This window comes from Chionomys nivalis, chromosome 6, assembly GCF_950005125.1.
Source record: "Chionomys nivalis chromosome 6, mChiNiv1.1, whole genome shotgun sequence".
Taxonomy (NCBI): domain Eukaryota; kingdom Metazoa; phylum Chordata; class Mammalia; order Rodentia; family Cricetidae; genus Chionomys; species Chionomys nivalis.
The window spans coordinates 102300224-102318405 of NC_080091.1; the positions used below are offsets into that span (position 1 = coordinate 102300224).

At 44.6% G+C, this 18182-nt stretch overlaps 1 protein-coding gene across 5 annotated transcripts in view; it reads right to left on the minus strand.

Moving 5' to 3' along the window:
- Lrrc8b (leucine rich repeat containing 8 VRAC subunit B) overlaps positions 1-18182 on the minus strand; it is a 62135-nt gene that overhangs the window by 15732 nt on the left and 28221 nt on the right. For 3 of the 5 annotated variants that reach the window (XM_057772100.1, XM_057772101.1, XM_057772102.1), the window contains one exon: positions 7174-7227. The exons of the other annotated variants lie outside the window; for them this stretch is intronic. The gene's annotated coding sequence lies outside the window, so the exon portion shown is untranslated. The remainder of the gene's footprint in view (positions 1-7173; positions 7228-18182) is intronic. 5 annotated transcript variants of the gene reach the window in all.

Sequence of the window (18182 nt, forward strand, 5' to 3'; positions counted from 1 at the left end):
TTTCTGCAGTAGTCTTGTGGAATTACTGGGTGTGTTTAGAGTTTCCTTTGGGCTCATACAGCCATGTGTGGCACAGGCTTAGACAAAAAGTCAGATTAATAGTTACAATTGACACAGGAATCCCAGGCTGTTTTGCAGCCCAGGAAGCAGTTTGAATGTATGACTACATAACTGCATTCACATGCAGTGAGCAGGATAAAAATACCAGGGGGATGAGGAGTAACTCAATGGTAGAGCATGCATGTTTAGCACGTGTGAGGCCCTGGTCCAACCCCTAGCATGGGATGTTAAGATGCCTGAAGCTGGGAGGGAGGGAGGGAAAGAGAGAGGAGAGAGAGGGTGAGGTCGGGGAGGGAAGGAGATCCTGTCTCAAAATAAGAAACAAAAACAAACAAGAAAAGTGACCTGATGCATGGAACATCATCTCCCACTGCACTGCAGAAAAGAATTCACTGGGAAGCCCTACTGTCGTAGGTAACATCATGTTCAGCGTGTTACTACCGTACTTCTTAGACAAAAGATTCTCTTAAATACTACAAATATATTTTTGGCATCACAGAAAGTTTTATAAACCCACAACTGATGGTGACTGTATAAAATAATCCTAAGGAAAAACGCTGATAAACTTAACTGCAGAGAAGATCCCAAGCGCACAAATAAGGTTTTACCCTACTTATCCTACTAGAAATTAACTGTAAGCTTTCTCCATTCGCCTTTTAAAACACTACCGGGCATGACTAAGCTGCTGCCGTGCATGCCAGTGTAGTGGCCTTTCATTTGTATTTTAATAAATAAAGTTTGCTTGAAGATCGGAGAGTAAAACAGGAACCCTGGTCAGCCTTATAGAACAGGCAGTGGTAACACACACTTTTGCCACAGAAACTGGGTGGTGCATGCCTTTAATCCCAGCTCTGGCCTATTCTGGGATTAAAGGTGTGTGTCACCACTGCCTAGTCTGTAAGGCTGGCCAGTGTGGCTGGTTTACTTTGCTGATCTTCAGGCAAACTTTATTTATTAAAGTACAGATGAAATGCCACTACCTGCCAGGACATGAGAATATACGATATACAGATGTGGCCCAACACGCTCGTAGGTGATGTCATGTCTCAATGTCTTAAGTTTGGACACTTGCTAGTAGGACTTTTCTCAAATCACCATGTCATCAGATTCCTTTGATGACGTTCTTATTAATAAGATCAAATAAAAACTAGTTTATAATCAATATCTTAATCGGTTATCTGTATTCAAAGAGCATTTTATTTATATCAAACCACTTCATACTTAAACAAGCCAGTGAGATAAACACGAGGTCTTCCTGTGTTATAAACATGGAAAACCAAACTGGCCCAAAGAACTCACCTGGTGCCCAATGTAACAAAACTGTCGGGGAAAGATAATTACAGCTGGAACTCAGACCATAAGCCTTGTCCACGGATCACATGACCTCAGTAAATCTAACTAATTATGCCACGTCTCAGTTTTCTCAACAGCTACAGAAAGCGCTATTGAGCTCTATGCCTAGCCCTTTGCCTGGCATGGCATCAGGACCGAGTTCTATTATAGTCTCGGGAACAAGGGTCCAAGTGTTGTTTTCTCTGACTTTTGCAGTGACGCAGTCACATACCGTGTCACAGGCATTCATCGCTAAAGATTTCCCACTAAACGTTTTCCACTGAACCGACTTCATCTTTAAATCCTGCATCGCGGTTTACAGACGCACGAAGAGTCTGAAGCCCTCCTGTATCCAACGCTGATTCTTCTAATTGACGTGCTTACAGTGAGAGCCATTATGTCAGCAAATGCTGCTTGTGCCCTAAACCTTTTCCAGGCCACATATTAGCAAACAATGAGGAGGATTCAGTCCAAATGAGATCTCCAATTCTAACACACAAATGCACTAAATCACTTCAAAGAAATGATGTGAAGGAAGAGTAATGGATTTTATGGTCCCAATCCCATTCCTTCAGCTTTTAAATCTCATTAAAAAGTCATCAAAGCTCTTCAAAGCCTATGAATTCACCCGACAGCCCCATCCTGATGTCTCCAGGACTGGAACAACACCACTCAAGTTAGGCATCTAGATTTCCCAGCAGGCCTCCTTTTACTTTGAAATCATTTCCAAAATAACTAGTGAAAATAAACAAGTAACAATCAAATGGCATTCAGTCATTATGTGCTGAGAACTTGATGCTACTCCAAAGATCTGGGTTTCTGATCTCAGACACAGCATGGAAAGCTGGGCTTCCTCCATAGAATTCCCCTACCATGGCGTCCTGAGTCATCACCGGCCCAGAGCAGCGGGGCCACCGACCAGGTCCTGAGACCTCCAGGAACCTGACTCCAGATTTCCCTGATGATTATCCCAAGGATTTCGTCATAGTCACAGAAAGCTAAAGAACACGATCGGTTGAGTTAAAATTAATTACCACCTCGTAAGATCAGACAGCAGAAGTTCAGAAAGAAATGAGTCCAATTAATTTAGAGTTTGATTTTGTGACATTATAGGATCTTACAGCTTTAACATGGTAAGGTACGACACATGTGTATGAGACAAACTGAACATGCAGAAATGCAAAATGCAGGAAGAATACTGAGATATTTGTGTGGGCATATTCATCTCAACAACCTGTGAGATGACCTGAGTAGGAAGAAGGGCAAGAATCCAGGAGGGAGCCTGGGAGAAGGGCTCTGGCTACCTGTCTTCTACCCTGTATCCTGATAGTTCAAACCCCACAAAGGTTTATTTATTGAGACCTTATGGATCTTTTCTGTCACTGTTTTGGCCAGCCCAAAATGTCCTCATACACTAGTAAGGCAGCTGGTGCTAACACTTGAACCTCTGCACTTCTGTCTTCAAACAAAGTACGTCTCAAGGAAGTCTCAGGCTAGCCTGGGAGAAGGGGGAAGCAGGATGTACTTTTCTGTGACAATAAATCCTTGGCTATGCTCCAGAAATATTCTGGTCATAAATGATTTCCATGTTTTCTACATGCAAAGCACACTAAAGTTTCACCCCACCATGAAATCGAGTTCCAACTTGAGACCAGGATCCTGCCATCTTAATCAGGTCCAGGATGCTATGACATCACCTCTGGCTGAGAAGATGGGGGGGTTGCCTTAATTTACTTTCAGATTTCTATTGAGGGTCTTACACATGTCCTGACTTATCTTTACTGTGAGTGCCCTGGAGTGTTGTCCTGAGTCTGATGTTTGCAACTGAGGTCATTTTCTTTTCTAAAGCCCTTCTGTGGGGTGCAGAAACAAGGAATAAAAAAAAAATCATTTTATGTCGGATCCTAGACAATTTTAGACAGGAAATATTTCATCTAAATCCTGCTTAAACCCTGAATGTTCCTTAATCCATTTCTCCCCCAACACCAGGATCATCGTGGCTAGAAAAGGGGCCTTCAGCGCTCCGCTAACATCCCACGCAGGTGATGGTTTGCTGCACGTTCTATTCATCCTCGAGGACCGGCCTCCTTACTGGCCCCCGACAACCATGAAGACTAATTTCACCGAGCTTAAGAGTCTTCTTTGCCAGCTGCACACTGTGCCAGTGCCATAGGTTTCATTACAGCAGCGGGCGGCTCACTTCAAGATATCACTTTCTGCCATTTTGTTACTTGATCTGTCAAAAACCACACCAAATCTCAGTATCTAAAATAAACATTTCATTATTTCCCATTATTCTGTTGAATGATGAACAGTTCTGTTTCATATGGTGCCTGCTGGGATGCTGGGATGCCCGGAATACCCAGCATGCCCCAGTCACAGGGCTGATGTTGGGATGCCCGGAACACCCAGCATGCCCCAGTCACAGGGCTGCACTTGGGCCACTGCTGTGACCTGGAGACCACTCTGAGTTTTTGGCTGAGGCCTCCCAATGTCCAAGAGGTTCTTCAGGCTGACTGCCAACAGAGTTGGTTTCCCAGAGGAAACTTCAGGTCACAGGTTCAGAAGGTCTATATCACTTGAGATTCTGTACCTTAGAGATCACTTTAGCACCAAGACCAGTAATGGGGTCTTAATCCACTGTGGGATACTGTGATCAACCAGGGAGGGAACAGGGCCTCAGGAAAGAATTCTCTGAGGCACCATTTTATTCTGCTGAGTGTGGAACAGAACTGCTGAGGCGTGGAGGGGGTGTTGAGATTGGAAAAGGAAAGGAAGAAAATATTCTGTGGGCACAGGGATCAGAATTTAAGTCCACAGAAAAAGCAAACGCAGACAGGTAATGGTCATCTGGCAATTCCCTAATGAGTTTGTTAAGGAATCATAATGTTACAGATAAAAATCACTTTATTCACTGGAAGTCCTAGGGGAAAAGTACTGAACAAATAAATTGAATATGAAAGACATAAGCTAAAGTTACTGAATGAATACAATCCTGAAATCCCAATGAAACAGAGCTGGGTTTTTGTTTGTTTGTTTGTTTGTTTTGTTGTTTTGGCAACAGGGTGTAAGCAGAAACTGCTTGTTTGTTTCCCGGCTGCCCAGACCTGAATAATCACACAGAAACTATAATAATTACAACACTGTTTGGCCAATAGCTTAGGCATATTCCTAGCTAGCTTTTACCTCTTAAATTAACCCATTTGTTTTCATCTGTGTATCACCATGAGGCTGGGTCCTACCAGTAAGGTTCCTGCGGCATCTTTCTCCTTTGGTAGCTACATGGTGTCTCCTTGACTTGGCCTACTCTCTCTCTATATATCTTTGTTTGGATTTCCTGCCTGGCTATATTCTGCCCTGCCATAGGCCAAAGCAGCTTCTTTATTAGCCAATGGTAATAAAACATATTCACAGCATACAGAGGGGAATCCCACATCAAACAGGGTCTAAGTATCTTTGGTCGGCCTGGATCTCATCAATACTAGGCTGGCCTTGACCTTAGAGATCCACCTGCCTCTGCCTCCAAAGTGCTGGGATTAAAGCGCTCCACTGTGTCTAGTTCTATGTTGTTTGAAGGTAAAGGAATGTTGCTCTACTCTGTTTCTACAAGCTACAGAATATGTCATATATTAGCTTTAGATGATGGTGTGTTTTGGAAATACAAATTGGCAATGATTTTAGTAGGCTACTCTATCATCTAAAACAGTATGTTGATTTTTGGCTTTGGAGTTTTTATTGAGACAGGGGCTTGTTATATAGCCCAGGTTAACCCAGGTCTCACTATCCTCCTGCCTCAGCTTCCTGAATGCTGGGATGATTGTCATGTGCAACCACATGGGCTCTAAAACAACTCTCCCAGAGATGGCCTAAGAAGGCAAGCTCGAATCCTTTGTTAGTTCTCATTATTTTAAAAACTATTTTCCTGGCCAACTCCCCCAGAGTAAGAGAGTCATCATAAGGTGGGGCCACACTCTTCTGAGTCACACTCTCTCCTCTCAGGTTACCATGCTGAGAAAGGAGACCATCAGTCAGGAACACGACACCCTTCTACGCCCTTCACAGAGCAGCCACGTGGAGTACAGAAACCAGAGTCTACTCTTAACTGAATAAATAAAGAAACACCTTCAGAGAAGTGAGGTAGTTTCTCCACAGACAGACGGTAACAAAACCTGGGTTATAGCCGAGCTTGGAAACACTGATAATGATCTTCCTTAGAAACATGAAGCTGCACATAGACTCAAGAAAACATCTTTTATAATCCCTTTTAAAGTGTAAAAAAAATGAGAGATTTTAGATGTGGGATAGACAAACTAATATGCTTGAAAAATCCTTAAAAGCATGGTGTAGTCACTCATTTAAAATCCCTTCTCTGGGTTAGCATATGTGCACTCAGTTACGGAGAGCAGGCACGCCAGCATGAGGCAGACCAAGAGCAGTCTCGTCTGCTCTCCTGAGGTGAGTGGGAAGTGGGACACCATCATCCCCAGACCTGTGGCGACTCAACGAGAGGGACAATGGGATACACCTAGCAGAGTCCATGAGTGGCTCTTACGTAAACAAGATGCACAAAGGGAATGCATGCATGGCACAGAATCCAGAACAGCACCCCCAGTCTGAGGAAGCTCAGAGCTTAGCTGCTCAGGCTCCAAATACTGACAATGCCCGTTATGTACCAACAGATCTAAGTCTTAGGGAAATACAGGCATACAAGATGCACAATGAGCTATGAAAGAATCTCAGTGGAAGCATGCACAAGGCCCTGGGAGCAATCCTCAGTTGAGGAGGTCTCTGTCCTTAAGTATTTTACTGAGCAGGAAGAGAAGAAACAACAACCAAACACACAGACACAGTGAGACGGAAAGCACTGTGAAGACGATGGACCCCGAGAAGAATGGCTTGCTTGGAGGACAATTACTAGAACAGTGATTAAGCGAGTAAGCACTCATCACTCAGCCCAATGAAGATCATTCCAGGCAGAGGGAGCCGCAGGCTTGGGAGGCATGAGGGTCAGACAGGAGTATATTCTGGCAAGGAGGAGGATGACAGCAAGCCTGTATGCAGCCAAGGCAAAAAGTTTAGATACAAAACAACACAGAAGTGATTGAGAGGCCACTAAGTGGTCAGAAGCAGCAGATCAGCAAAACCTGTTCTAAGCTTTTAAAAGCTCGGGCAGCTCAACAGATTGGCAACATGGTAAATGGGCTGAATGAATTACACTTGGGAGCTGAGTATGGGGTTCACTTGGTAAAGTGTCTACCTGGAATGCACAGGGCTAGGTTCAGTTTCCAACAGGGCACAGAGGCATGGTGGCACACGTCTGAAATCCCACTACTCAGAAGGTGCAGTCAATAGAGTCAGAAGTTCAAGGCCTTCCCTGGCTACGCAGTGAGTTTGAGATCAGTTTGCCATACAAGAGACTGTCGTAATCAGCCAATGGAACAACAAAAAGAATAACATGCCCAAATAAAATACATAAGCATGAAGTCTAAATCTCTCATAGATTATTATATTCTTTCGATCTTTAGTGGTTAAAAAAAAAGGTAACCAATTGAACATACACACTTCCTGCTTACAAAACCCACAAAGGCTGGGAAGAGGACATTTTAATTGAAATAACACAGATTTAAATTTCTGCTTAACCAGTTTAAACATATCAAAGCGATTTTACTCAAAACATCTGTAAGTATGGCAATCGTTTTCTGTATTCTATTTTGCCCCAAGCTACCAACTAAATTGTAATAATCGCAGCCATGTGTTCACAACTGGAAATGCTCATCTTACCCTATGAATGCTGGTCAGCCGGAAATCTGCAATTAGTTTTGATCTGAGGAATTCCTGAAGAGAAATCATAAGCATATTGTTATATTTAATGCACCCTAGGACTGCAAGATCATTTTCTACTTACATGGTTCTCAAACTCCCAACATACCTAAACATTTTGTTAAACACATAAAAATGCAACTTTTTATTTTTCTTTTTTCGAGACAGGGTTTTGCTGATATTTTGGAGTCTGTCCTGGAACTAGCTCTTGTAGACCAGGCTGACCTCGAACTCAGAGATCCGCCTGCCTCTGTCTCTGGAGTGCTGAGATTAAAGACATGCGCCACCCACCGCCCGGCTCAAAAATGCATCTTTTAAAACACTTGAGGCAGAGATGATGGCCTTTGACCTTTCAGCAAAGGTCAGCAGACACTCCAGGTCACTCACAGCAGTAACTCACAAGGCACAAGACGTAGACAGTTCGTTTTAAAAGAGAACGAAACACAGTATTGATCCTTATTTGTCTTTTACAAGTAAAAATATCTTCGTGAGAGTTTCCACCATAGAGTTTGCTACTTTTGTCACTCCTGGCCTGCAGCGCACAAAGATGCCACCATGAAGCTCCACGCATAATGTGCAGGTTTCCTCTGGACCCTCATGTGCCTTTTCATTTCTGATAAAGCATTACAAATATTTCACAGTCTTAAAAGCCACTCCCTGTTTATTACTAATAAGGCTACAGATATCTCTGAACTAGGCTTATATGACACGCCCTCTTCCTTCTTCCCCTTTGGGAACTGAACCTAGAACCTTGTCCATGGTAAGCAAGCACTCTACCACAGAGCCACATCGTCTCCTTCACCCTTGTTCATGCGATTCTTCTGCTGAGAATTCTAAACTGATAGCACTGGGCCAAAACAAAACGTTTAGTTTCTTATGTAATGTCAATTGATGCCCCACCCCCTTACAATGTTACACCAAGAATTTTTCTGGTAGGCAGGATATCAGGTGATTTTGGAATAGATTAGGAATTATCACTGAAACCCCATCAAAAACAAACAAAAAACACCTTCACTAACTCCAGACATAAAAAAGAATCTTCCTGCTGCTCCACTTTGCCTACTTCGAAAGGTAGGTTGCACAACCCACTAGGTTTATTAACCGAGTCCCACTCCTCTATTCAAACTCACCAACACCAGGGCCGTCTCTTGTCAAAAAAGCAGATGTAGAACTCTGGGGAAGCTCTCATAACGACTACCTGTCATCTCAGGGTGAAGCCACCGCTGAAAACTAAAAGCGATGTGCCTCAGTTTCTTTATCCAGGCTAAATAAATCATCCAGACTAATTTTAGAAACCGTAACCACAGTTGTCCCCTTTCTTCCTCCTCAGCAGAACACAGAAGTACTGAGTTAGAAGACTGAAATGTGAAAATCCTCAATGGCAATGCTGCTCAGAACAGAATAAATCGTGCACTTTAGGCAGGATGAAACGGGGACAAAGACGGGCACAGCAATTCTGACCGGCCAGTTGCAGAGATAGGCAGCTCTGTTATCCAGTTTCACCATGCTAATGAGTTACCGAACTAGCTCCATCTATACCACTCCCAGGCAGGGGCAGGACACACACGTGTGTACTTTGAACTTGAAAATTCAGCCCTGTGACAGCCTGAGAATGGACTCTGGCAGCTAGAGAGGCCAGGCTGCTGAGACTTTTCCCTCCCGCCTTCCAAAGTCCCCCACCCAGTTCAGAAATTCCTTCTAAGGGATATAGAAGAAAATCCTCATTCTCCCAAGAGACTGAGGATTAAGGATCAGTTTTCTGATAGAGAAACAAAAGGCCCCAAGGTTATGACTGCATGAGGGGAGGAGTCGGGATGTTCTTGCTCTCTGCTGGTCCACAGGGATGGCAGAAACTGACAGCACACTCCTGCACAGCAGAGCAAAGGGCAGCCACACAGTCCTGGAATCTTAACACAGCTGTCTTGTAGGGATACGCACAAGAAACTTACAAGATGAAAGATGGAGCAAAAATCAAGGTAAGGGTGGGAGTCGAACCCAAGGCTTTGACCAGGCGAGTGTTCTACCACTGAGGTACATTCCCAGCCCAGAGCTCACAGTCTTATGACATCACTATGCACACTGCATTCCAGAAATGGCAGGAATCACAGCACCATACTCTATCTTGTGCAATCGATATTTTAGGCTCTGATTATGTAAAACCAGAGTCTCACACATCTAATTACATCACTAATTTGAAAGACTCCAAAACAAAGAGTTAAAAAGGGACATTTCAGCTGGGCATGGTGACACACTCCTTTAATCCCAGCACTCGAGAAGCAGAAGCAGGTAGATCTGAGTTTGAGGCCTTCCTGGTCTCCATTCCAACACCTGTCCTGCCTCGCCGTCCCGTGACACCATCTCTGCAAGCCGCACCGAACTCACTGGCTAAGTTCCTGGCTCTATTTCCCTCACACTGCTTTACGGTACATGTTAAACTAAGATTCCGAGTCCCCTGAGGACTAATGCAGTCTCTTGTTTATCTGTATCCTAGGGACCCATCCCAGAGTATTTTCTTTTTTTTTTTTCTTCTTTTTTTTTTTTTTTTTTTGTTTTTCGAGACAGGGTTTCTCCGTAGCTTTTGAAGCCTGTCCTGGAACTAGCTCTTGTAGACCAGGCTGGCTCCCAGAGTATTTTCAATGACTAGATGGAAGGGTGTTGACAGGACCAGCAAGGAAGATAAGGACATGGCTGTGACTTCCTCCTGGTCAGCCGAGATCCCGAGAGCTGACACAAGAGGAAAGTAAAAAAGGTTTTTTCCTCCCAGAAAAAAACCTATTCAGCTCCTGGCTACTCCTCTAAAAATGTGACGGGGTTGGAGAGAGGATTCCCTGGATAGAAGCACCAATTGCATTTCCAGAGGTCCCGGGTTCAATTCCCAGCACCCACATCGTGATTCATAACTGGTTCTGCTCACATGTGATATAAAGCCAAAAATGCAGGTAAAACTTTCAGATATATAAAATAAAAAAATACTTTTTTTTTTTTTTTTTTTTTTTTGATTTTTTGAGACAGGGTTTCTCTGTGGTTTTGGAGCCTGTCCTGGAACTAGCTCTTGTAGACCAGGCTGGCCTCAAACTCACAGAGATCCGCCTGCCTCTGCCTCCCAAGTGCTGGGATTAAAGGCGTGAGCCACCACCGCCCGGCCAAAAAAATACTTTTTTTCAGATATGATTAGGCTCTGATTATATAAAATCAAATTTCAAATGTGAAGAAATACAGACGAATGGTCTGAAGAGGCACTGAAGTTAGTCTGCCCTATGGAGAAGGGCTCAGACAAGCCAGTGAGGCCCCATGTCTGCTCTGACGGCATGGGAGTACTTTGAGTGCCATTACTGTGTGACTGCATGACACCAGATTGTAACGGATCTTGTTACCCAGTTTGGAACCAACAGTATGTAGATGGCTTGGCTCTCAGAAGGCTGTGCAAGCAGAGGCAGGCCACACATACAGTGTGGGGGGCAGAGAACAGAAGAGGCAGGCCACGGCAGAGCCCTGGGCGTTTTCATCACCCGCAGCAGGTGCAGTCAACAGATGCAGAGTCCAACCCCCCAGGAAGCATGCTTGTCAAGCACCCACTGAACAGGACATTTCATTTCTGAAAGCAGAGCTGCCATCAGCCCCAGCATGACTGGCTGCATTACGACGGCTGCAAGTCATTTCGAATGCGATGGAGCCCTGGATAACTGCCACAGCACTCCTAAATGACCTTAGCATCTTATAGATTAGGATTGCATAATTATTCTTTCGCTTGAGTGGCCTTAGGCTACAAGAAGGAAAATTCTAAGATGAAATGAGAGCATGTGATTATCAAGTCAGAATATTGCCTGTCCCGTTACGCTGAGCTTAGTTCTGTCTTCTTCCTCCAAGACCATACCTACTGGGGGACCAGAAACTTTTCTTGTATCTCATGGCCTGCCAAACACGATTTGCTCCTAAACACTGTAATTTCACAACCCTATGAGCTAAGACCGAGCTGACAATGTTGCATGTCCATGGAATAATTTTAGTCTCTTAGAGCAAATCACTTCTGATGGGATCACCGCAAGGAAAGCTGTGTCTGCTACAACAGACTCCTGAAACGATACCAAACATCCAACATCATGAGTTGCAAAAAGCCTAGCATTGAGTTTAAGGTTTAATGTTCGCCTATAGATAAATGGCCACAAAACACTAAAGTTACGCACTTCTTTTTTGGTTGAGACAGGGTCTCATATAGTTCACAATGGCCTCAACCTTAATATAGCCAAGGCTGACCCTGAACACCTGAACTCTCGCCCCCACTTCTGAGGGTTAAGACTATGGATGTGTATCATCTTACCTGACGCTGAGGTGGTGGAGCTGAGGACTCAAGCCAGCACCCCTACCACCTGGGCTATTATTTCTGGCCCACATTAGAATGAACCCTACAGCACAACCTCCCCAGTCAGAAGTCACGCCACACTTTGTCCTTCGTTAGCTTTGGGAACACTGATGTTATACTGCTGTCGAACCGCATCACAGATATCTGGTGACATGCTCAGCTGCCTCTGCCTGGGAGCTGTTTTCAGGACAAGGCTAACATACAGCAGTCCCCACCTGCTGACAGGAGAGGGCTGTCAGGGTTACCTGGCAGTCAAGGTAACCAGTTCCTGTGCACCTGGTCAAGAATGACATCAATAAATTAGTTACTTTTCTGTTCCTAGACAGCGGCAATTTAAAGAAGAAAGGGTTTATGCTGGGCGGTGGTAGCACATGTCTTTAATCCCAGCACCCGGGAGGCAGGGGCAGGCAGAACTCTGTGAGTTTGAGGCCAGCCTGGTCTACAGAGCTAGTTCTATGAAAATCCAAGAAAGAAAGAAAGGAAGGAAGGAAGGAAGGAAGGAAGGAAGGAAGGAAGGAAGGAAGGAAGGAAGGAAGGAAGGCAAGCAAGCAAGCTTATTTCGACTTAGGGTTCTAGGTGGCACGGTTAGGATTCCATCATGGCGGGGGAAAGAAGCAGCATGCATCAGGTATGGCAGCAGAATAAGATGCTGACCACTCACATGCTCTACTGTGCAGGAAGCAGAGAGAGCCAACTCAGCAGCACAGGTGAGGCCTTAAGCTCTCAAAGCCAACTCCTGTGACAAACTTTCTCTAGCAAGGCCATACCTCCTCTGCACCACCTCCTGGGGACCAAGTGTCCAAGTGCTTGAGGCCATAGAGGACATATGCCATTCAAAAACCAGAGATCAGAGAAACTTAGAAACTTGTTCAGTCAAGCTCAAAAGCAAATCCAGAGTTCACACTAGCTCTGAGAACATCGGCTGCATGCACAGCCTCTCCAAAAGCACTAGAGAGGAGTTCCACAGAGAATATGACCTCTCTCTCTCTCTTCCCGAAATCTACAACAAGCCTTTTTGAGGAAAAATAAGATCTCCCTGGGTGGATCTCTGTGAGTCTGAGGCTAGCCTGGTCTATCTATCTCCCTCCCTCATGATAAGTAAACAGCAGTATTCCACCTGTCTACCCCATGTTAGTACTACCTGTTCATGTTATAAATGCTTGCTCATATACATGGTACAGGGTGGTTAGGGAAGATTCCTAGTACTGACTTCCGACCTTCCCGTGTATGTACACGCACCTGCACACAAATACACACACATGAATATGCATATATACATGAACACACAAAGTAGTGATAAGGAGGAAATGAAGTAGTTTTTATATGATGACAAAATGATCTCACTGAATAATATATATTATCATTCATAACATAATTCTTAAATCTATAACAACCACCTCACACAAACATTCAATAAACTAGTTTCCTGCAGAGATAAAACTTCAAATTTTTTTTTATTTAAAATGTGCACAGCCATGGAAAAGGAGGTGGCTTGATAGGTTACCCGCTTACTAAAACCCTGAGTCCAAGCCACAGCACAAGTGGAAGAAAAGGTATAGATTTGTGTTTCTTTTGAGTTGATAAAATGTCACAGATACTGCAATCGATAATTGGATGGCACAATTACAGACATGTAACTGGCCTTACGTTACCACTACAGTATCAAACTGAGAAAAAAGCAACACCATCCCTGTGGGTGGAGAAGTGAGGCATTTTTGGTCCTTTCCTGCCCATTGGTTTCTTGCCTCCTTTATTCAGTGACCAGTTCTTCCTCTAGGCCCCTACCAGGGTGGGTCAGTGATTCCTCCTCTCCCAGACCAAGGCAGGTCACAGAGACCAGAGTACTTTCTCCCCTCCCCTACAAGGTGGATCACAGAAATTCCCCAGATGGTCACCTTTACTCTGCAGGGCTTCTGCACTATGACTGGGAGGAAGGAATGCCACACCTGAGATTGAGAATCTGAACAGACAGGTTTCACTGAGCTGCCCTCAGTCTGTTAGCAGAGGTTCCCGTGCTGTTTTGTTCAATCATAATTCTACCCAGCAACTGCCTGTTCTTACAGTTTTGACTGGGCCTCTGGTTGCATTCTGAAAGTTGCTATGTCATCTAAAACTCTGATTACATAAACCAGTTAACAATCACCCTTCTGATGGGTCAGGATCAGTGTCCTACCTGTCTACCCTATGTTAGCACTGCTTGCTCGTGTAATTTCCCCACTTGTTATCTCTGAAGTGATAAGATCCAGCAGTATCTTCAGTGGTTTAACCTTTGTTAACATGGTAGGAAGGTGGAAAGGGCACCTCTCGCCTTAAGTCTATGTCTTGCTTTAGTCAAAGAGAGGGAAGGCAGGGAGTTTATTTGCCTCTGTCTGTTTTACCTTAACAATCCTTCGTATGTTGGTTGGGGAGCATCTTCTGGTGTCCACACCCCCAGAGGAACTGTCCCAAAAGAAAGCAAAGCAAGAGAGAGACAGAGAGAGAGAGACAGAGAGAGACAGAGAGAGGATAAGAGGGGAAGAGAGAGGAAAGAGGGAGGGGGACTTTGTAAATAAAATCTACATGGTCCTTCCTGGCCTATGGCTCAGTATCTCATCTAGTAAAGAGAAACAGGCAGGAGCTTCTTCATCCATCCTGACTGCCTACTAAGTAATTAAGACTGACAACCGGAGCAAGGATGCATCCCTGCTTACACAACTCATGCGGAAAAACACCTACCCGCTACTCTAATAACGACAAGGCAGGGAAACCTGCCTTTAATTGCCATTTAAATGATAATTATACATGCAGCCTGTTTCCTGGTAAATCTATTAAGATGCAGTTAAGATAACTTCATAGCATGCATTTAAATACAGACTTTCCTCCCGAATGGCTTGATAAAGGAGCTTGATAAAGCAGAGGGAACATTTGGGACAGCTGGAAGCGAGGTGGCAGAATGGTTAGGGTGGCCATCTCACATCCTTCCCCACTGAATGAATCTCTAGTAAGCGAAGTGTCAACTGTCAACCTATAACACAGGATATTGCTGTTTATATTACATAAAGATGGCCTTTTACCTACTGGAACTGACTTCACGGTTAAGTAAGGTAGCTATCACTCAAATGCTTAGGGCAGGGACGCAAGAGCAACGCGCAGGGTGGTCATTTATTAGCACAACAGTAGCTTTCGTAACAAACCCATCTTTTAAAAGGTTGGCTTCACATCGTGTCTGTCCTGAAAACACATCTGCCTTAGCACATCCCAGGGCCGCCTCCATGGTCATCTGCATCCGCCCCACTCTGGTCCTCCATCTTCAGCTTTCGTGTCTGTCGTTGGCCTCAGAGCTGATATAAAAGGTAACTCTGAGATCACTCCAGTGGCAAATGTAAAAGGATCTCCTGTGTGACCTGCCAGCCCTGGCTGGCAACAATGGATGGAAGCAACACAACTCTCCCGCCACAGCTTTATTTACATAGCTTGGTTCCAAGGAAACAAAACAACAAATGTTGCCACTGCCACTATGTAACATTTAAGCCCTCCTACAAAGCGCAAAGGAGCCTTTGAAAAAGGTCCGGAGGCCCAAGATTCCAGGCAGAAGAGAAAAAAGTGCAGTGTGGTAAAATAGGAGCCTGAGTAAAGTTCTTTGATAGATCTACCTTGAAAGTTCTTTGTTAGATCTATCGACCTTGTAATGGAAATGAGGGTGGACAGCAGACCATGAGAAGGAACACCCACGACACTCAGCTGCAAGTCTAGTTTGCCTGCCTCCTGAATGAGACAAGACCTTTCACCACAGTGCCCGGAGCCAACACACTGATTTCATCTCCTCTTCTAGGAAGAAAGTGTGGGCAGTGAAACATTGGGCAAGAAAACCAAGAGAGAAACAGGTCACTTTTGAGAAAGAGCAAGCTGTTACGTCATGGAAGCTTCAAACTCAATGTCCACTTTCTTTTTGTGGTTGAGTCAGCACCTCATGTTTCCAATTTGGTGAGCAGGGAATCTAGGGGCCAAAACTCTTCTGCTGGCAGGGTGAAAATGTTTGGTGTATGTTTAGGGCAAACACGATACCCTTCCTCTATCAATGGCAAAAATCCAGCTCTACTCTACCATCCCGGTTAGCACCTCCTCCCATAGTTTAAGGGCTCTGCTTCCGGCCATGCTTCTGACAGTATCCCTGCTACCCAGGTACATGGCTGCCTTGTCTGACCCCTTCTCAAGTTCAATAATTCTGTAGCATGATGCCCAGAACTCAGGACAATTAAGTTACTAATATTACCTCATTAAAGAGGAGAAAGCCCAGGAGTAGGCAAAGTACTCTGTGTGAGTGTGCATGTGCATGAGTATGAGTGTGTGTGTATGTGTGTGTGTTGTGCGTATGTGTGAGTGTGCATGAGTATGAGTGTGTGTGTGTGTGTGTGTGTGTGTGTGTGTAACTGGGACCAAGACCATAGACCCAGCACAGGCTGCATAGGAATCCTCCCAGAGGGCTAATACTGCCCCTTGAAACAGTGCCAACAAGTTCTCCCGGAAGGTCAAATTCACCTTCAGAGATCACACATTAAGTCCCCATGCCTGAGTCAATGACTTACAAAGGTATTCCCTTCCTCTTTGACACTCTGCCCACTCTGATGACCACAGACTCTCGTAGCTCTCTGCCCCTTCCTCTAAGTAGTCACTCCATTAACAGATCTCTCTTCCCACTAGCAATGAGCTCTGAGGTCTGGTCAGTATATATTATGCTGATTAATGTGTCCCAGGCTTACCATGCAGAAACAGCCATTGCATATTAATGTGCAGATAAAGGGTTAAAATTAGACTCCTGACTTGAACAGAAACCACAACTATCTTTCCATCATCTCACCTTCAATTTACCAAATTCCACGTGACAGCCCAAGGTCCCTGCCTGTAGTGACTAAAGACTCGCTGAAACTCGCTGAAGACTCGCTGAAACTCGCTGAACTGCCCATCAGCAGGGAAGCGGGTGGGCGGGCAGGTGGCTCAGCCCCATCAGGAAGACTCTGGGGTGCGTGGGAGCACATGGAAGCTTCTCACACAGGACCAGGGGAATCACAAGGTCTAGCTGCAGCCTTCTGCACTGGCCTGCTTTCTGCCCCAGAGCTCCTCAGGACCCTGAGGCTTCACCAGGGAGGAAGCCATGTTCTCCCTGGGGATTTTAGCTTATGAGACAGAAGTCACATTCTGCATTTGGAAGTTGAACATGGCTTTTAAACGAGGATGGCTTTCTCATGGTCTGGTGCACACTCAGCTAGACTCCCCAGGTCTGCTACAGTTTCTCCTGTGTACAGCACACGAGTCTCTGCTGAGACAGCCTTCTTCCAGCCAAAGTCGAAAGGTGTGAAGAGGAAGTGAAAGCTTTCTTCCCTGCATCCTTCATAAACAATACCTTTCCTATTTATATTCTACAGTGCCACGTGTCTTTATCGTCGAGCGTTAGCCGTTCAGGAAACGCCCCCACAGAGCACTGCTAGCTGGAAGACGGGCAGCTAGAAATAAGGAGTGCCTTATCTGTCATCAACTTGTGTCACACCCAAAACTGGCCAAGAGAAACTGAAAGAACGCCACATCTCGCATGGACTCTGACACTGTGTGAGTCTTGTCCCAGGCGATGGGGGGATGGAGCGGCTTAAGCTCAAACCTGGTCTTCAGAAGGAGCGTGTGCTTTGGTGGAAGAAGACATAAATCTTAGAAAGTGAAGAAATTGGGATGCAAATGTCATAAGTCCCTCAAGTAAGGGAATAATGATCACTGTAAGGTACAGAGGTGGGGAGGAAGGGGCAAGGAACAGAAGTAGGGGACTCAAAAGTAGGGCACACCATGAAGGACTGGGGGCACACAACATGAAGAACTGGTGGACACAACATGAAGAAATGGGGCACACATCATGAATGACCCTGATGTGGGATTCTCTTCTGTATATGTGTCGCTTTTATTGGTTAATAAATAAGCTACTTGGGTCTATGATAGGGCAGAACAGAGTTACGTGGGGAAAACTAAACTGAATCCTGGGAGAAGAAGGTGGAGTCAGGGAGACACCATGCAGCTGCCAAAGGAAAAAGATGCAAACTGTCAGCTGGAACCTTGCTGGTAGACCACGAGCCTCATGGTAAAATATAAAATAGAAATTGGTTTATTTAAGACGTAAGAGCTATCTATTTTATATATATATATATATATATATATATATTAGATAGATAGATAGATAGATAGATAGATAGATAGATAGATATCTCAATACGCTTAAGCTATTGGCCAAGCGGTGTTGTAAATATAGTTTCTGTGTGCTTACTGCAGGACTGGGAAGGACAGAAACCTCTGCCAACACGACCCAAACAAAATCAGAGAAGAAAATCAAAATGAGCTCAGGGGTTAGTTAACAGATCGGGTGTACTGGAATTCTTCAGATAGACATGACAACGATAATGGAAAAGATATTAGGGCCAAATATTAAATAAAGTTTCAAACATCAAGATAATAAATTTTCAGAATGAAATCCAAGCCCCACGCCTAACAGATGTCTGAGTAATTATTGCTTGGAGGAGCAGAAATAACTTTGGGAATTAACAAAGATTTTCACAAGAAGAAAAGAATTTAGAATGGATCTTGCACTTAGACA